The 20,104-nt window shown below is 41.1% G+C and overlaps 1 protein-coding gene across 5 annotated transcripts in view; it reads right to left on the bottom strand.

Annotated features, from left to right (window-relative positions):
- KIAA1217 (KIAA1217 ortholog) overlaps positions 1–20,104 on the bottom strand; it is a 365,874-nt gene that overhangs the window by 190,791 nt on the left and 154,979 nt on the right. Inside the window, exons 1-3 of one of the 5 annotated variants that reach the window (XM_055805073.1) lie at positions 11,234–11,350; positions 10,101–10,225; positions 6,117–6,277 (exon numbers count right to left, since the gene is read on the bottom strand). The exons of 3 other annotated variants lie outside the window; for them this stretch is intronic. The gene's annotated coding sequence lies outside the window, so the exon portion shown is untranslated. Of the gene's footprint in view, positions 1–6,116; positions 6,278–10,100; positions 10,226–11,233; positions 11,351–20,104 lie in introns of those variants that run through there. One more of the 5 variants, XM_055805076.1, reaches the window with a different exon arrangement.

Here is a 20,104-nt window from a genome sequence, read left to right as displayed (position 1 = left end):
AGGCAGTAAAAGTAGTGACAATGACAGGTTTTCTTTACTCCAAAGGAAAAGGTTATTAAATACTAACTGGTAACATAGCTTTTACTGCATACGCATATACTCCAATACTCTGATTTCCAAGACTCACCTGGAAGTGTAATTCTGTGATTTATTAAATTTTATTTATGATTTTCATACTATTGCCTTAATCATTCATAATTAACATAAAACATAACAAGGTCCAGTGATAAATTCCCACTTTTTTCCCCTCTTTTGCCTTTTTGCTCTACATCTGCCATTAAAAGATAGTACTTCAAGACTTCAGCTGGAATGATATCTAAATCCTTTTACCAGTTGGAAGAAATTCTGGGCAAAGTGCTGGAAGGAAAGAAGTATCAAAACCTCTTTGAAACAAGATAACAATCTTACTTACATGCCTCCATTTTAAGTTTTATAAGCTCCTATAAATCCTCTCCCACAGCACAGAGTAACACAGGAATGCCCATGGATGAGGGCACTGGGTAAGCAAAGGATGAGTTTACAACCCATGAGCAGTATTCATTCAGTGCTTTTAGTCTGCTTTTTTGCAAGGAGTCTTGCCCTAAGAGCTCAAATCAAGAATAGCTGGATCCTGGTAGAGCAGCTCTATCCAGAGCTATTCTCTACCCAGGACTATGGGAGTAAACCTAAGTGCAGAAGATGGTCTGCAGAATGGAAATTAGGACAGAGTGCTTTACAAGTCTGACATCACTTGGAACACCTAAACCAAATCTGAATAGTTTCCTAAAGAAGTGCCTAAATGCAGCCAGAAAATACAGTCTGAATTCCACAGTTAGGGGCTAAAATGCTACAGGCAGTAAAAATCAATCACTTTCTTTTCCCCACCATCACAGAAGGTAATTTGTTTGCTTTCTCCACCCTGCAAGGAAAAGACCGGGTGGTCTTCTGAGTTAAGAATCTGAGAAATATTCCTCTCAAGGACAAGGCCACACCAGGCCTCCTGGGCAGCATGAAGTCCTTTTTCAACACTGTCTTACACTGTACTTTATTTTAGTCACGGACATTAAGACTGTGGTAGTACTTTTGAAATCATCACTAAATACCTCTTCTTCATAGCTCCATGCAAATCTCAGGAGTGTTTCCAAGACATGAATAAGGCCTCAGCTGCTGAAAGGTAGCATGTTTTCAGTTCCTCAAGCTGTCTTCATCAGCATGGGACTGCCCTGACACAGGGATTCTTTATTTGATTGAAAACTAATTCCCCTTAATCTTGCAGAAGTTGTCACAGGTTTTAAGAATATAGCAGCTTTATTCAATACATGATAGGTAACTGTGAATTCTGAGGCTATTAGTTTGTCGAAGGAGTGACATCTCAATAAAAATAAACACAAAAACTCAGGCCCTTGCAGACAGCTTAAATCATTCACAGTCTACTTTTTTAAAAACATCTAATACGTTGCTATACATTCAGACTTTTAAAAAAAGAATTAAACTTTTTTGTATCTTCAGCCCCTTCTTAAATAACGTACATCTGATAAAGCCTATGCTCAAAGCCATGCCATTTAAAGTCTAAGTTGTTTGTACTAAAAAAAACTAAGTCATGGAGTCTTCAGTGTTGCAATTCAGCTTCCTTTTACAGCAAAAGGAAGGTAGAAGAAAATGGGGCAAGAATCAGGCTGAAAAGCTTTCTGAAAACTGCAGCTGCAGCCAACAGCTGAAATTTAAAATCAGACATTGTTTTCTCTCCTCATCTTGTGGGCTCTGCCACAGTTTTCAATAAACCACAAATTCAGCCACAGAGGCACTATTGCTTGTAATTTTCTTTTGCTGATGGAGCTAAATTAAGACCCATAAACACTTCCCCCTGACTTCAGAAAGTAGTGTATGCCACTCCCCAGTAGGACTCATGACACGTTCCATGTGGACCGCATGTTAGGCAAGGAGCAAAACCCACATGTGGTCCTGTGAAATTAATAATTTAATGTTGCAGAGAGAACCTGAAACACAAGATCATATGGGTCAAAGAAAGCAGAAGCAAGAACTGCATTTTTATTTCCCAACCCAGTGAGAGAACAGACACGTGACAGCCAGCAGACACGGTTCCCTTAGATTTCCACAGGGGATGCAGCAATATCCCTTGGTAAAGAAACAAAGAAGGGAGATCCTCCACTCAATAAAAAACTGAATAATGACAGGAAAGACCCCGTTGGAACAAAAGCCAGATTTCCTAGGGGATGGAGATTACCAGTTGCATCACAGAGAATGCATTGGTCCAGGCCCCTCTCAACCTTAGTGAGCTGAAAAAGAGGGCGTAAGTGAGGTGGCAGAGCTTGCTGAGAACATTACAATATTCAGTGAAGACAAGGGCTGATTACGAAGAAGAGACTTCACAAGATTCACTGACTAGGCAGTAAAGTGACAGATGAAATCCCATGTAGATAAATGTAAAGTGATACACATTGACTTTCAACAGACTATTATCACTCAAAAGGAGAGTTTGAGGTTATAAGTGTTTTATGAAAATTTCACCTCAGTGCGGACTAGTGATTAAAAGACCAAATAGATATTAGAAAACGCTAGGAAAAGAATAGTGAACAAGAACAGACAATATCATTATGCTACTGTACAAATCCACAGCCTACCCACATTTTTAGTATTGCATGCAGTTTTAATTAACTCCAGGTCAAAAAAGATAGAGCAGAAATAGAAACGTTAAGAAAAAGGTGGCATAGATGATCAAAGTTATGGAACAGTTTCTGTATAAGGAACAACTAAACTATGTAGGACTCTCCATTCTCAAAACAGATGACCCAAATGTCTGTTTGACGCCTATAAACATGAGTGACAGAAAGAAGCTGAATCGGGAAAGACTGTTCATTGTCTCTCTCAATACAGACTGTAGGGTCATCAAATGAAACAAGTAGGTTAATGATTCAGAAATACATAGATCTGAATATTAATTTCACAGAGCACTGTAGAAGTGCTGATAAGCTGGGGAACTTCTTGCTGTAGGACACTGCAGTTGCTGAGTATACAAGATTTAAAAAAAAATAAAACCCGTCAAGTTAATGGAAAAAAAATTCCATTGAGCACTGTTAAAAAAAGGACATAATCCTCTGTTTCCTTTAAGTAATCTCTTAATCAAATACTGCTGGGAGCTCGGAGGATATTCCAGAATCATTCACTACATACCTTCCTTGATCCTGTACCCTTCCCTAGGTAACCATCACCATTTGAGACAGGTTGTCGGGCTGGATGTCTGGTCTGACCTGCTACAACTACTCTGACACTTGACAAGGTACAAGAAGCCCTAATGCTGACAGTAACATTTTGTCATATGTGCTAAACAAAAAGAAATAGAAGCACTTACATTACAACAGAAAAATAACAACCCCAGACCTAATCAAAATACTCTGCTGTGTAGTGAGAATCGTACAAAAATCTCCTCCTGGCACGAGGATACGGGAGAGAATGAATGGCATACAATATGTTAAGTCGTATCATCTCATCTGTTCTAAAAATGGCCTTAAACATTTGTCTACACAGGAAAGTTAGTGTAGTGGAAGCTAGAGAATGAATTTGCAGTGCTTCAGCTATTCCACAGAGGTGGTGGACAATGCAGGGTAAATCTTACATGGCTTCAGCATCCGAAGCTCTGGCTACCACCAAGTGTCAGAACATTATTAAACCTTTTGAACAAGGGATCTATACAGCTTAAGGAGGCTGAGATCATCTTTTCTCCCTCATTAACTCCACACTACCGAGCAGCCACTCTGGAGGACAGCATGACTCCGGCTGAAGTACAGGGTGGCACCAAGCCTCCCTCAACCTTCCCCATCTTTCTGGGATGTGGGACCCAGGGTAAGGGCAGGCAAGGCTGTGCAGATCAGTGCACAGTATTCCACAGCATAGTGCTGGGATCTGGTAGCAGTAGGATCATTGGCAATCTGCTCATTTAGAAGCATTAAATCTGAATATCTGTCTACAGTAGCACACACAACCTCTCCAGGAAGGCATTTGATGTTTTGTCCCCGTAGTTCTTTGGAAATTTGCTTTTACTGTTTCTTTTTTTTTTTTTTTTTTTGTTAGGAGATTTTTCAAGGGCAAAGAATAATACACCTTTTATTAAGCAGCTATGCACAGTAAAAAACTTTTTACTAGCAATTTCTCAAGGAATGTTATGACTGGCTGACTTGAAAGAGGCCTATCCAGAATCTCATTAGATTTTCAAGTACTTTAGAAAGCAGTTCTTACTGAATTATCAAACTTGCAGGAAAGCAATGGCAGTTTCATACCTGAGATTATGTACTTCTGTGTTAACTGCAGAAACATATTAGACTAGTAAGGAGTGTCATGCACTGGGAGCTACTGCAGCAACAGGGAGCTGCTGGGGAATGTTGGGGAATACTCTTTGTAAACATTTTATTTGCATGATTAAATACAGTTTTTCAAAGTGATGCACAGATGACATGATATACAGTGATGTAGCTCAGTAACTCTTTGACCCAGAAAATCTTAAGTGGTTAAGAAAAGACACAAAAGCTTCATGGGTGTGGAGCACACAGTTCACAACACCTTGCATAAGCAAACTTACTGCATACTGCTGTTTGGACAGAGCAGCCAGATGTGTCCTCTGTTGGAGACCAGGGCCCCTGCAGACCTGCAAAGGTGGCTGCAGGCTGGCAGAAGCGCTGGTTGTTCTAGAGTTGTTTTACACCCATCTGCAATATTGACACTGCAAATATGAGAAAACAAGAGTGCTATTTTCTAGCTGATGTAACTTCTCCTTAGATACCACCAAAGAATCCCAGAGCTTCCTTCTTCTGAAGGGCAGCCAACCTGCTGCACCTCACCTAGTTTCAGTCATCAAAAATACAAGCAGCTAGGGTAAGCAATTCACCGCTGGCGTGGAACAGGAACCTGTTGAAGGTTACTCATCCCACTCATTCTAGACACCTATTTTAAGGTGGGGTGAATTAGTCTCCTGAGACATGTCTCCATGTCTGTAAAGCAGCATACACATTAAATGCCCAGCACATACAGGGCCAATGTTCGAGGAGGTGACACACACAGGCAGAAGAGCGCACTGATTGCTCAGTGGGCAGCTCTCCATAGGCGGTAGTGGTGGTCTCCTGGAAACATCTGCCCATATGGCTTTTTGGATGCTATCACACTTCCTTAAATAGTTCTAAGAATAAAATAAAATTAATTTTTTATTTGGAAAAACATGTACTGTCTATACATGGAAATATCTTTTAATACTCTTTTTAACATTTCCATGATATTTTAGACAGCAAGTGATTCCAACGTAGACTGTTTTCCTCAAAAGCCAAGCACATATTTAATCCTAAACTTTAGGCTCCCTTTCCTATTTCTATTTTTTCCCAACACTTTTTGTCATACTGTTTTGCTGCCAGCAGTCTAGACAATCAGTTTCTTAAACACCTCCTTGAAACAAAACAATCCAATCCAGAGAATATTCTAAGGAGACTCTCACCACCATAAAATGCTGTTTTACAAGGCTGAGGTCTGTCTGTCTTTCCCTTGCACTACTTTTCTGTTTGCAATCCCTTACCAGATGGAGATGTTGCATGACTCCTGGCCAAGCTTTGAAAACCGAAGCATGAAGCCTGCTCTTAAAACTTCTGTCCATAACACTTCATGAGTGGTTGCTGTGGCTGTGCCAGAAGAGTTGCAGACAGCACTTCCTTCTACACTTTGACCTCCATCCATGTAGACACATCGCGGCATCCACACCAGGCTCTACTGAGCAGCACTGGGACCTCAGGTCTGTGTAGCATATGGCACCATGCACAGAAGGTAACACTTCTTCCTCTCACGCAAACACACGTGCACACTGTGACTGCCTGCTTAGCTGTATGTTCTCTCATCTCTTGGCTCATCATATTCAACACATATTGCTGACAACATACCTTACTTTGCCCCATATAGGCCCCGCTGGAAAACACATGAAGAAAAGCTATGGCAGAATGTAGAGATGAAGGCATAGTTAAAAGGTTGAGATTTCAAGCTGTTGGTAGCTGGACAGAGTGCATAGTTGGACTGATAAGAGGCAGAGAGCTGGGCTGGGGGTTTACAACAGCTGAAGGCTCTCCAGCGTCAGCGAGATTACCTACAGGGAAAGTGAGCATCCAACTCCTGCAGACATTGAAGCTGCTGTCCCTTAAAGCACACAGCCCAGCAGAAGGAGAGGAAATTGCTTCCTGTCTTGCTACTTCACTTTAAGGCTTGTCCTGGCTTTTCACTTCGTGGTCATCAGAGGGCTATGCTCAATGTCCTGCCAATGAAATACATGCAATTTTTGCAGAACTAAACAAACAGCTTCCTACCACGGAAAGTCCCAAAGCACTGAGAAAATAGGTTGATCTCCACCCACTGTTTCAAAATGTTATTCACAGCTTCGAATTACAGCCTTGTAATGAAAGTATGGGGAAACAGATGAACAGAGAAATTGGACTTTGCCAATAGAGATATTAGAAATTAGCAACATGCAAACCACTTTTTTTTTTTTTTTTAAAAAAAAGGCTCTTTTTAAAATTTTAATTTGCCTTTCATTCTCAACAACACAGAAGAGGAACATGCCGAAGCACATCCTATGCACTCCCTGTGACTGGTATTGGTGGGCAGTGGGCAACCTTTTCCTCCCAGGTAACTGAGCAAAGTGCTGTGCACAAACCTGAGCCTGAAGTCATGTCAAAGCAGATTGCTAAAGTAAGATCCCCATCTTAGAGAAAAGTCCAGTAACTTTTTCAGGCCTGGATAAGAAAAGGTAAAGTTATTCTTAGATGCTGTTTGGGAAACCTCAGATTGTGATCTTGAACACAGAAGAGCAGAAGTTCTCTATAAGGCAGGCATGAAACAACTTAAAATCTCCAGTCTTTCCCTAAGACTTCATTTGTCTTCAGGGTGAAGCCTCAGACTGTTGGCTCTCACCACAGCCCCAAAACTGGCTAGACCACAAGAAAATCAGCTGCAAGCCAGTATAATAAGACTGATTAACCACTTAAACTCTACTTAAGATCTCAAAATAGTTCTTAAATGGAAGATGGTACATTTTACTCTGTAAAAACTCATGACACTTGTTTTCATAGTTACACTGATGATTTATATAGGCATACACACTTGGCACTTTGCACACTCACTGCAATGACATCAATGTGAACTGCTAAGTTTTGAAGGAAAACTCAGTGTTCATAATTGCCCTTTAGTTACTGGGATTGGTGTCTGGTTGAAGATAAAACCAAAACATAAAGCCTTACACCAAATACAAGCTGTGATGCTGGAAGAATTTTGAACTGCTCATATAAAATGCCTGCACATGGGACATTCTGCATTACTTCTTAACATTACTGCATTTTCTTCACAGGGATGGGGTTAGATTTAAACCCAAAGAATGCATTAGTGATGCTTATGGAAAGAAAAATACCAAGGAATTTAAAGCTGATATACCCCCCACCCAAAAAAAAAAAAAAAAAAAAAAAAAAAAAAGAAGAAGAAAAAAAGAAGAAAAAGGAACCTTAAACTTGACTTGGCAGTCTTCACACATATTGGATAAAAGACTTGGAAAACAGATGCTCCTTCTTACCAGCAGCCAAGATCTTCTAATAGTCCTACAACTTGTTAATCAACTAACATATGGTACCACTTTAGGAAAACACACTATTCTGATTTTGCATTTACATGGTCTGTTTCCTACAGAACTATTGTCAAGATTTAGCCACTGTAATATAACCTAGTAATTTTTATTCCTACACTTTAAATTAATCAATAAGCACAGAAATAAATTTAAATCCAAACAATAAGTAAACCTTATTTTCACACAGTTTCCAGTGATGTATTAATTTCCTCTCACCATGCTGAACCTCATGAGTCTGTAAAAAAAAAAATAGTCACAATTTGCTGCAAAAGTACAACCTAAAAATTCTGTTGACTTTGACTTAAACCCCCTGAAATCCCAATACATTATGTTTTTTTGGCCAAAACTAAATTGTCAAGGTAAAATTTAATGTAGCTTGGTAATACCTGCACAAGGTGATTCCCACATATACGTAACCTTACTAATGTGTTTTAACTTCTCTTTTATACACGAGGCCTTACTGCCTCCTAAAAAGACACCATACTTCATTTACAATGTTATATTTCTGAACACAAATTAGGTAAAAAATGAAAATGTAACAAAGGTTTCTTTTTTAGTGAACCCTATGCACTGACTTAAGTTTTAAAACAGTATTGGCTTTGCTGACCTCGTCTCTCTCAGCCTGCCACTGGTTTAATTTACCAATACTCAGCTGCTGAGCCCTAACAGCTTCTACCACCCTTATACAAATTCAGTGCAAGCCCCTTCACACTATCACATACCTTGCACAAACCCTCAACCACTCAATCCGGGTACCAGGTCATGATTTCTGCTACCTCACCACCACATAGCCATGTGGCCAGCCTGCTCTCCAGAGGTGTTTTGCAGACCCTGTTTACAGATCACCGCAACCATCATCCCCATCTGGCTGCTTCCCCAACACTAAATTAAACCCCATGGTTTTGCACCACAGACAGGTCGGTTCTGGCCGCTGTGGTTCTTTCTGCAGTGCCATGGTACCTCCACAGTTCTGTCTGTGCCAGCCCTGGTGCAGGGTGGCAAGGGTCAACTAAAGAAGGTGCAAAGGTGTGTGGCACTGGGTGCTCTGGGCGTTGCAGCAAGCATCATGGGTGTGTGACCCTGCAGAAAAGGTGACATCCAAATAGCTCTGCTCAGAGTGTGGAAGGGAACAACTGCCTCTGCCCAGGCATGAAAACTGTAAACAAGACCAAAGAAGTTTGGCAGAGAAGTCTATAAAGCAGTAAAGCTTGTGGGGAAAGCTTAGGGGGGCATTTATGTTTTATGTTTGCTATTTAAATTAAAGATAGGCAGTTTTGAATATCTACAGTGTATACATATTCGGCATTTTGAGGCTGTTAGGAGGACTTGTTTTTGGGCTGATTTTTAATGCTTTTAACATCAGACACAGATGTAGAATAATTTAAAAACATTTTCGAAGTACTGTCATATGGAAGCTTGTTTACAAGTACAAAAAGAATTACCTTACAATGCCACTTCTCAGCACTTGAAATGACAATGGATGCAGTTCTATTTAAAGGAAGAGTTAACTATACAATTTCTGAATACCTGAAATACACTAAAAGCACCCAACATGTTTTACAGATGAATTACCAATTTTCTTTCAGGTTTTCCAACAGCAGGATAAAAATTAAGGCACGTGAATTCCTGAAATTTGTCTAAGATATAGTTTAAAAGTTGAGATCTGAGCTTTCACTTGCAAGAAATACAAAAGCCTAAAGCTACAGAAAAAGAAAGTGAAGTAAGGAAAATGGTGCAACCTTTAGTTATTTGACACTTTTCAACAATTTTATAAATTTGTATAGATAGGCTGGAAGACAATCTGACATTCTCAAATTATTCACAATTAAACTATAGAACTATCCCATACATACACCTGTATGTACAAACACATAAAGATACACCTGTATGTTTCACAGCAAGTCTCTCCCTCTCTATGTTGCTCATCATCAGTTACATTATAAACTGTTACCAAGAGGTACAAGAATTTCCTGTACAACCTGTGGTAAAATGGTCCACTGAGTTCTGGTATGGGTTTCAGGCTTCTACTTGTAACATAATAATTGATTCTTTTAAATGGATTGCAGAAATCCTCTCCCAGTTAAATATTTAATTTTCACTTAAAAGTAGTAATAATCTTCTTAAACAGATGCATGAATGAAATGGACATTAGTAGTTTCACATTCATGCATGCACATTTAACAGAGAACTTTAAGAAATCCAAAGCAGGTGATACTGTCTGTGGAAGATAAAAGTGAAAACAAGTCTGACCTGGTCAAGTTCCAAAGCAGAACATGGGATGGGATGAGACACTCAGTGCTGGAATACATATGTCTCTTCTCAAAGGCTAGTATGTATGTGACAGGGACAGTGTGTGAGGCTGGCACGCTGGGGTATACAAGCAGCTTCACAAACAAACTGACTTCACATGTGCAGCAATATTTTTGGCTTGAAAGGAGTTGCAGAGATTACTTTGATACATTACCTGGTGGAAGATGTTTCTTCCATCTCTGGCTTTTTAAAAATTTATTTTGTTGATTATTTTCTTTTGAGTTCTGCTGCACTGAAGTTTAAGTCAGTCATTTGTTTACCAAACTTCAGTTCCTAGGGCTGGCAAAAGGAGAACAAACGTAAGTTTTCAACAGTTTAAGACTTTTGGGGTGCAGAACCTCTTCGGCATTTGTGTAACAGCTCCTACAAGGGGCCCATAAGCAGCAGTGGATTCCCAGCCAGTGCGATGAAGACGAGTTTCTTACTAACAGCCGAGGCGCAGGCAGGGAGGTACGGACCGTGCCAGACCTGGCTAAGATCCTGGGCTTTGCCTCACTTCTCCCAAGCTGCCTCCTCCCTGAGCCAGCCCCGGGGGGGTGAGCAGGGGGCAAGGGGACTTCTGAGGTCCCACTCTACTTCAGCGCACCCCCCCACACACACCCCGCTGCAACAGCAGCGCCTCCACCGTGTCACGGAAGCGCACCAGGGCTTGCGCCTCGGCTCCGTACCCAGGTCCGCAGCCCACAGCCTGCGGTGCCGGCTGCTTTCAGCACGACGGCGCACACTTTGGATGAAGCACAGAATTAGGCATTCCTTGAACACCTCTCTACTTTCGATTAAAGTGAAACAGAAATGCATCTAGACAAACACTCTCTCTAATACCCTCACCCAGGATACCTAGCTGTGCCTTGAGGGAGGTTTGGATTACCATGCTATTGATATTAAAACAAGGCTCTTGATTCTAAATTGTTGGTGAAAGTACCCTAAAGCAACCTGAAACGTGAAAAGATAAAAAAGTTACAGATGCATGGATGGGCAAAATTACCTCTCTCTCTTAATCCAAGCTCCTGGATAATAAAATGCACTGCTAATGTCTCTCAGAGGTACCTCATCAGTTTAGGCTTACAAGCAGTAGCTGATCTGCTACTGTTTTCTTTTCTAACCGAACATTTCACCCTTGCTATGTCACCACATTTACCGAGTTCAAAGCTACACACAACACCCACAGCTCCCCATCCCTTAACAAAGAGAATAAAACATACTATGTTTCCAATACAGATAATGAAATTTCTAGATAGTAACAATATGAATGAAATAAAAACTTCATATAATTTTTTTTTAACTTACTGAACTATTCTCCTCCAGCAGAGCGTTCTGCACCGACTATTCGCAACAAGAAGGGAATTTCCTCCTCCTCAGACTATTCTTGAAATAGATTGCAGTAAGTCTTCCTTTCCAACCTCAGCCTTCAACAGCAAAAGGAAGCAACTCTCAATCTACAGGCAGGAACAACTAAAAAACCCAAACAATCAACCCCCTCTCCCCAAAATTTTGGCTACCACTATATTAAAGGTCAACACAGCCATTTAAGAAAGAAGATCTACATGTGCCGTTTTAAAAAACTTCCTACTGCAGAAACCTAAATCATAGCATAATGCTTACTTGCCTGGCCTTTCAAGTCCGGAAAGCTCTGTGTTAAGATCACTTGTAAGGAAACAAGTTTTCACTCACTCTGTATGTGTATTTTTATAAGCCAATCTTGTAAATAAACCAGTGACACTTCATGGAGGGCAACAGTGGACGGATTGCCTTTGTCATGAACGTGAAATGAAAATTTCTACATCAGCCCCACACAGCCTGGCAAAATCTAGGAACTGACCCCACATGATAGGGCCAACAGTCAGAAAACAAAGAACAAAAAGGTTCAGGTGGTAACAGCCTCCTGACAACTATATTCGAAGCAGCTGTCATTAGCAGGTAAGGAAAAGGCAAAATATTTGCTGAGTGGCTGTATAAATGTGGACTGCACAGCATGGAACAATCTTGTTTTGAAGATCTCCATTAAATGGAAGCCAAATCAATAGCTAAACCATATGCTACACCCTGAGATCACTATTGTCTAGAGCAATGATGCAAGGTGGGCATTAGCCCACTTGTCAGATTGGTGAGTTCAGCAACTGAGAAAACAGAAGGGTCCTTTGGTTTTGGGGTTTGTTTGAGTTTTGGTTCTTTTTAAAGACGCAGTGTTCTCTGTCTCCATTTCCTCAGCCTGGACCAGATCCTCTCCTTTCTTAAAGGCTGAGGAAAGGGGCTTTGCACAACAGCTTGTGAGATTCCCTCTTAAGGATCCTTCTGTATCGTTAAAGAGATTTTGGCAAAGAGAGGCTGGTGCTGCAGCCCCAGCTAAAGCAGCCTCAACATCACTTACAATCTTAAGAAGGGTGGAAGGCTAGAGTCATCCCTGTGTAACCTGTGCCTTTGCCCTGGGATCTGATGATGAAGCTTGAAAGCTCTGCTATGCTATCAGCACTTCAGCCTTGACACAACCTTTCCAGGACTCTTATGGAGACTATGTTGACAAAAAAAAAGTTCTCTGCAAGATTTTCGGTAGTACTGGATGGGTAATCACAGGTATCCTCAATACATCATGCCACTCCCAGATTTATCAGTCTCTTACCTTCTACTGACCTAGCTGTAGACTTGAGAAACAGAGAAACCATGATCTAGTGGCTAGATTCTAGTCTTTGAATAATTACATATGAGACAGAAGAATTGTAACAGCACAGCAGAAACATCACCTTCCATGAAAAGCAAAAGACAAAGCAAGTCCTGCCTGAGGACATACCTTCCCCTGCCCCTAATCAACTCAGGACAATCTGATCCATGATCAGGAAGACCACAATGCTCTGGACTTCTCTACAGAGGTTTATTTGCTCTATCAGGAGCCCAGGTTGCTCATTCAGGCATCAAAGTTAGATGACCAAAAGTCATTTTTGAGAATAACAGATTAAACTGGAATTCATCCCTGACTCAAAGCTTCAATGTAACAAAATGGCTTTTCACAATAGAGAAATGCAAATTATGGGCAGATGGTCCATCAGTGCAAAAAAACTATCACAAACTGAAAACGGAAACATGGAAAAACAAAGCGTGCAGAAAATCCAGAAAGAACAGCATTGGGGTCAATGTGACAAAGGAAAAGAGCTGAAATTGAAATGAAGAAATACAGGCAAGATACTTCCAGAAGTATTCTGGCAAAGAAATCCTCCATTAGGAAGTAGGGAAATAAAACTGACCATCCTTCTGGGAGAAATGCAGAGAGAGGCATTTGATGGCTCATGGCTACCTGCCATCTGATCAGCAGTAAGTGCTCCTACCATATAGGCGGAAGGTATGAAAACGCACCAATATACTGAAATCCTGTCCTGGGAAAGCATGTGACAATACTTAAATTAACACTGACAATGCTTGTACCTCCCAAAACATCAATAAAATTTGTTATAGATCCATTCAGCTGATGCTGATTTTTATTTCATATGAGAAAGAGGAGTGTCATCTAAGAATAATTAGGTTTCCATACCAAAATCCAGGTTCATCCAAATACAGACTAAATGCTAACAGATGCTATCTTGATTTCACATTTAAAATGCAAGACATTGGTTCCCAAAGCAGGGTCCCAAGCTCCATAGGGCCTGTCACACGTTACTTAGGTCCCTGCAAAATTGGTATCTCATTTTACAATGCCCAGAAAGCACCCTTGGGGAGTAAAGAGAGCGCAGTTACCCTTCCCACACCTACAGATATGCCTCTGCTTGGAAGAGAGATGGAAGGAGGGTAGCGGCAGGACTGAGCTGCATCCACAGTTTACATGAAATTGCTATTTAGCAGTGAATGAAATTTCTGTAATGCTCTTTTCTGTATCCTCACTTTACTCATCATGTCATCTCTGATTATGAAGTTACAGAAGGTTTGTTTGCTGCTGCTAAGACTTCTTTTTAATGAAGACTATTACTGACTGAAGCCTCCTCAGTCAGTCACCCTGGACACACCAGGGCGTAGGTGGACAGAAGCAGCTGTTGCAAGGCTTATGAGCTGCAGCACAAATGGAGACTCAGAAGTTTCATCCCAGCTTCCAAAAAACTTTGTGTGTCCCTGTTTTGCCTTAATTCCCTTCTAGAAAGTATGGGTGTAACCGCTGACAACCTGCTACAGCTGTGCACGTGTGTTTTGCCACAGCTGCTACAGAGATATCTTGAAGATGTAACCTTGCACTTCTCAAGAACAGTCCCTTAAATAACCCACCGGAATGCATTTCGTAAGGGTACTCTGGGGGGGTAATATGCCACTATCATTGGGGAGACTTGTTCCAATTATGCCCTAATGCTTTTACCTGGGTTCCACCATTCTTAAAACTAATAAACTAATGCTTCCGTTTCTGGTTTTGACAATCCTTATGACACAGAGAGCAAAATTTTTATGCAGATTTAATTCCATCTTCCAGACAACCTGAGCCAGATCCAAGAGGGACCCAACAGATACTTAGAAGTTAGAGCAGGGAAAAGGCTTTCCCATATCCAACATGCAGTGATCTCACCACTCTTCCTCACTTCTTGGACCTCTGACCCCGTGCTCCTGGCTGTGGTGGTCCAATGACAGCAGGAACAGCGGGAGTTATCCCTTCTCTGCTAGCCTGCAACCCAGCAGCCAGGGCACCACCCCAGCAAGGGGAAGCCATGGACAAATTAACACAAAGGAGAGCCCAGTGACAAAACCACGTGTGCTTATGCTAGTTCTGCGGTGACAGCACAGTACCTGGAGCTTCTCGAGCCCAAGAGCAGATTTAAACCACAGGACAAGACGCAGGTGCTAAGGTTGTTCTCTTGGATTTAAGGCACTTAAAAAGCACCATGGGTGGGTGCTGTCACCTATCACTATCTCACCACCTGTGCTGGACTGTTCGGCGTTGCAAGAGACAGAGAGTAGATCTGATGCTAGAGACATGGGCATTGATTAGAGCTAGAGACTCAGCATAACAAACACTCCTGAATGTCAGTGACAACATTCACTCCTGTGTCCTCAAAAGGAGGTTTCTAGGATTACAAGCTTTTTAGAGTCATTTGACTTAAATTCTTGCTCTGATCTGGCTGCGTGCCCACAACAGACAAGGACAAAATACAGCCACCATTAAACGATACAGGAGCTAAACAGTACTTGGAGGACTTTTGACAAAGTAAGGAAGTAAATAACTTGCAACTTGAGAGCCCACTAGAATAGAATAAAGAGAGCTCCACCAATCTGTTCAAGAGCAAGCAAAAGCCAAATGCCACTTTTGACTGGTGACAGCTGAAGTAGAACAAAACATTGCAGAGACAGAAGACTGGGAATGTGATTCATATAAAGCCAGTAAAATGAAAATTCATTACAGTGAAAAAGAAAAGCATCCTTCTAAAAGTACAAGAGTATTAGGAGGATATTTCTGTAATATCATAATTGTTTTACTGTGTTAATATACCCTATTAAAAATAAGGAACATTAACTGGCATAAAATCAGAGCTCCCTAGTAAATGTATGATCTAAAAATTACAGATAAGTAAGTGGCTACTGAAAGTTCTGGAAAATGCATACACATTACCTGAATTAGGATAGAAAGGCAGAAAGGACACAAAAATGGACCTTTGAAAGACAGTGAAATGGAAGAGATGGGACCCCTGAAAACATAATAGAAAGGGTGGGTGTGAATGTTGATGCACAGAACCACAACATCCTGAGGCTGAAGAGTGGAGAAGAGGAAGAATGTCTGGTTGTAATTAAAATTAGTATCATAACCCCAGCTGTGCCAGGTCTGAGATGGATTAGAATCAGAACTCCTATTGAAAATGAATCTCTCAAGAACGGGCACAGACATAGTATAGAAAAAGAATGCAGCTCCTAAAATACAGAGCTATTCTGGAACCAGTCAGCATTGGTCAGAAAGAAAAGACAGCCAGGTGAAGCCGTCTGAGTTATGGATGTGTGCATGCCTCAGAGGAGGCACTCACAGCTACAGGGAGGTTTCCAAACATAAAGGACAAGCTAAATGCACAGGACACTGCACTATCCTACCTACCCAGCTGCAAAACTAAATTTGAGTTGATTTATTATTGTTACATGGAAGTCTGCAGTGCTGTTACACACATGCTAAGAGTGTTGCAAATATTTAGTGCTCAAAGGCATGAATTTACCTTATGTGTGCACTAAAATGCAATCAGAAAATGCATGGCTCCACTTATGCAGTCTTCTTTTGCCTTTTACTACAAAACTGAGAAAAAAAGATTGCTCTACACAGAAATACATTATCAGAGTTTGGAAGCAGATCTCAGAGAAAGCAACTCAAGACTTCAAGGCAGCAAAAGACAACTAGTGAGAAGTGAAGGAAGAAGCAGCAGCAAACATCTAAAAATAGAAAGTCCAGTAGGAAGTTCCCCTACAGAGATTTAATCTGCTATTGTACTCAGATCCTGGCATTACAAGTTAAAATCTACAAGAAGCTATCATCTTTAATACATCATCTCCTTCCTACTGTTCTTTAAAGCAAAGAAGCTGATTAAACATCCTGCCACACTCCGGTAACCTTAACAGTGCATTTCTTCATTTCACACTCTAAAAGGTCAGGCACATGTTAAATTGCTCTTCTTTGTGTGAATTTACAGTCAGCACAGGACTAAGTCAATAACGGTTGTACTTCTGGTCTTTCCAACAAACTAAGCACTATAAAGCAGTAGATGGCATCTTATTTCAGAGAGATGTTAAAAATTCGAGTGTTTCTCTCTTTTAAAAAGTTTAACTTCTACATTTGCTTAGTGAAGCTCCAGATTAACTAGTGTGCTGTATTTTACCAGGATAAGAATATCTCTCAAAACACTATAAAAACAAATGCCATTGCCCTCATTTTGCAAAGCAGGTAAGAATATTAAAGGTTATGGCTTTATAGTTCCTTAAAATGTGTTTAAAATCCAGAAGAAAGTTCTAAAGCTTTTAATGAAAAAAAAAAAATCCAACAATACCAATGTGAAAATATTAGACGTCTAGCATATATTAGCTTTTATTTTAAGAACTGGTATTACACAATACACACCTCTATGAACAGCTGAACTACTGACTGGAAAAAGGTAATTTCTATACAGCTGCCAAAATCCCATTTGCAAAAAAGTGTAAGACTTGTTTTTAATTTTATGGGAAATACAGCTGTGGGATCTGTGAAGAGCAGTTTTTGAGATTCTTGCTGTTGCCTGACAATTCTTCAAGGCTTTTGTGCGTTTGGGTACCTGTTGAAGTTGGTGGGCAAACATGTTTCTTTTTCTAAAGGCACAAGGTTGGAGCTTTTCCTGGGTAATGCTTTTCATGTGGGTCATTAAGGGATGGGTCCCAAACCATGCTTTTAATTGCTTCCCTCTCACCCTCATGAAAACAAAAACACACAAGCGACTTCTCCAGATTGTCATGACAGCACATGGGGTCAAAAAAACAGAAGCCCTACACAGAGAAACAGGCGGGCCATAACCATTTCCACCCTTGCAGTACAGGAAATGCTTCAAGTGGTAAAGGCAAACGCTCTTCACACAGCAGGAATGCTACGATTCTGGATAAGGAGGGATGAATCCAACATCTTTCCAATATGCACAGCAAGTATGAAAACTGAGCTGGTTTTTGAGTTGGAAACTAGCAAATCTGTGAGTATGATTCCACACTGCTGCTGTCTGGGACAACAAGCGGATGGGACTGGACACAGGAGTCCTCCCTCCAGCTGTGGACCCCTAAACAAAAGCAAGATGCCAGAACTTCAGGGCAGCCCTAAGGCCAGGTACATGGGCTGGGGAGCTCCAGCAGCCCCTGGCACCATCCCTCCATGCCAGCCCAGAAGGGCTGCAGCGGCATGACTGGCCCCAGGGTTGCCGAGGCGCTCTGCATTGCCGCAAGTCAGGTGTTCTACAGGTGAAAGCTATGGCTTATTTTGCAATACTTCTAGGGTCACTGAGTACAACGGACATCCACGCTCTGAGTTTCACAGAATCTATCAAATGAAAAGACAGGACCGACCTTCACAGCAACTCCCTTGGTTTTAGTACCTTAAGTACAGTGACCTGGATGAGTAAATGGATGGACTCCATGCCACACCAGAGCACATCATCTTTTCTCCCTTACCTGCATTGCAAATGTATATCCAAACCTTTAAACTCCTCTCCCTTTTCCCTTCTCATTAGACTTTAAAGCAATAATAGTTACCACGCTTTTGCGCACAGTTGGGTTGTCCCCTGGCTACATGTGACCGTAAGAACAGGACAGGCAATTATTTACAGCTATCCACAGTTAATAGTGCACACAGAACTCCCGATTACAGAGGAAGTGTAAACCCCATCCTAACAGGAGACAAAGGGAATGTATCCCAATCTGAATACACAATGTATTCATTGCTCTTGGTTTGCATTTGCTAACCTTTGAATCTAACAATACAACATTAATATTCTATTAATACAGTGCTTATATAGGATTTCCTTTCTTTTTCTTTAATATACAAAGAAAAGGAAACGATTCTGTATGGTGAAATAACTGGCTGACATACTGCTGAAGCATCAAATCCCTTATTGTTTCCAAAAAGATGCACAGCACTCCTTGCGTACTGCCTGACTGCGTTTCACACTGTGTCACGTACACATCCACTGCCCAGAGAAACTGGGCACATGCACACCAAGCACGAGAGGTGACGATGCAGACTGACAGCACCCCTGGTAACTTTCTCACAGGATGGTAATGGAAAGGGTCAACAAGAGCCCACCAAAAGGCAACCACCCTTCCAGAGGAGGAAATCAAGCAAACCGGCCGTGTAAGGGCAGTAAACCAAAGGCTGCTTTCGCACAGCCACAGCTGCTAGGGAAGTGAGGAGCCACCTGCACGAGAAAGACCAACCTACCCCACACAGCTTGTCCCCACCCAGCACCACGGTGTTTTTCTGCAATAGAGGATCTTCAACATGGACAAGAAACTAGTTTTTTGATATTTTTTGTAATTCTGGACTCCCAAGACATAAGCCACAGTTTCATGAACTTTAACCTGGCATGAGGTGGTAATGTCACTGCAAGAAGACATCCCTTCTTTTCTCAGCCACCCACTTCCAGTCTCTGGCCCCACAAAATTCTGCACAGCCACACACTGAACCATGACAGCTTAGGGAACTGATCCTGCTGAAACTAACCTTTTAAAAACAAAAGAAAACAAAAATTAACCTTTTTTTTCTTTTTCTGGGTTGGTGGTTTCACTGCAAAACATAATTCACACTGAGACTCTTTCAGAAAGGAGGGAACAATTAAAAGTAAATTGGGTTAAATACTAAAACAGTGAATTGGTAAAAAAAATATTCCATATACTTTATTGGAAAGCTAGTTGTAATTTTCCTCACCAATTCCAGTGGCAATATATCTTTTTATTTTTTTAAGTTAATTTAAATTTTCTTTGATATTGTGCCTGTTGGGGACACTTAGTAGGTGTGCTGAATGTAAGGCACAGAAGATAATTTCTTTGCTCTACTTGGCAGATGTAGCCTATAGGTATGCTGGTCTCACTACATCCAATCTCATCTAATCTCAAAAGCAAAGTGGTCCTGAACATGCTCAAGTCTGAGGCAGAGCTCTTACTCCCCACAAAAATGCAACCACTTCTGGTACACCATATGGCAGCAATCCTGTGTCAGCAACACTGTACAACAGTTTTTCAGACGAAGATTGAGGAGCAAGTTCTCTGCTTGAAACCAAAAAGAGATTTATCCCACAGAAGTATGCAACACATCATTACCTAAACCGGAATGAAGGCAGGACATCAGCACTCAAGTGTTATGGGAACTTTAACGATGAAGGGTCAGGGATTCGATCTGATGTCCAAGCAAACTGCCAGTTACAGTTTGCACAATGCCATCAGACAGACAATGCAGTTTTGCTGAGAAACTACTAATTTAATGTTATTGAAGCAAAATATTCAGATACAATGTTCCATTATACTTGGAGCCTTTGACCCTAGTTTATCCTGGAGTTCAAGCCCTGATAATCTATGTGCTTGAAACTCATCTTGGTGGATAATGGAAAATTCTGCTCCATTTCCTCTGGGACTTCATGCTCATTAGTCACAGCATACCAATTAAAAGCTTTGTTAGAAAACCAGAGGAATGTGACACAGCACATGTACAAACCA

The sequence above is a fragment of the Falco peregrinus genome, chromosome 5, assembly GCF_023634155.1.
Source record: "Falco peregrinus isolate bFalPer1 chromosome 5, bFalPer1.pri, whole genome shotgun sequence".
Classification (NCBI taxonomy): Eukaryota; Metazoa; Chordata; class Aves; order Falconiformes; family Falconidae; genus Falco; species Falco peregrinus.
Note: the sequence above shows the minus strand (reverse complement) of the source record. Positions and strands in the feature narration are given on the sequence as shown.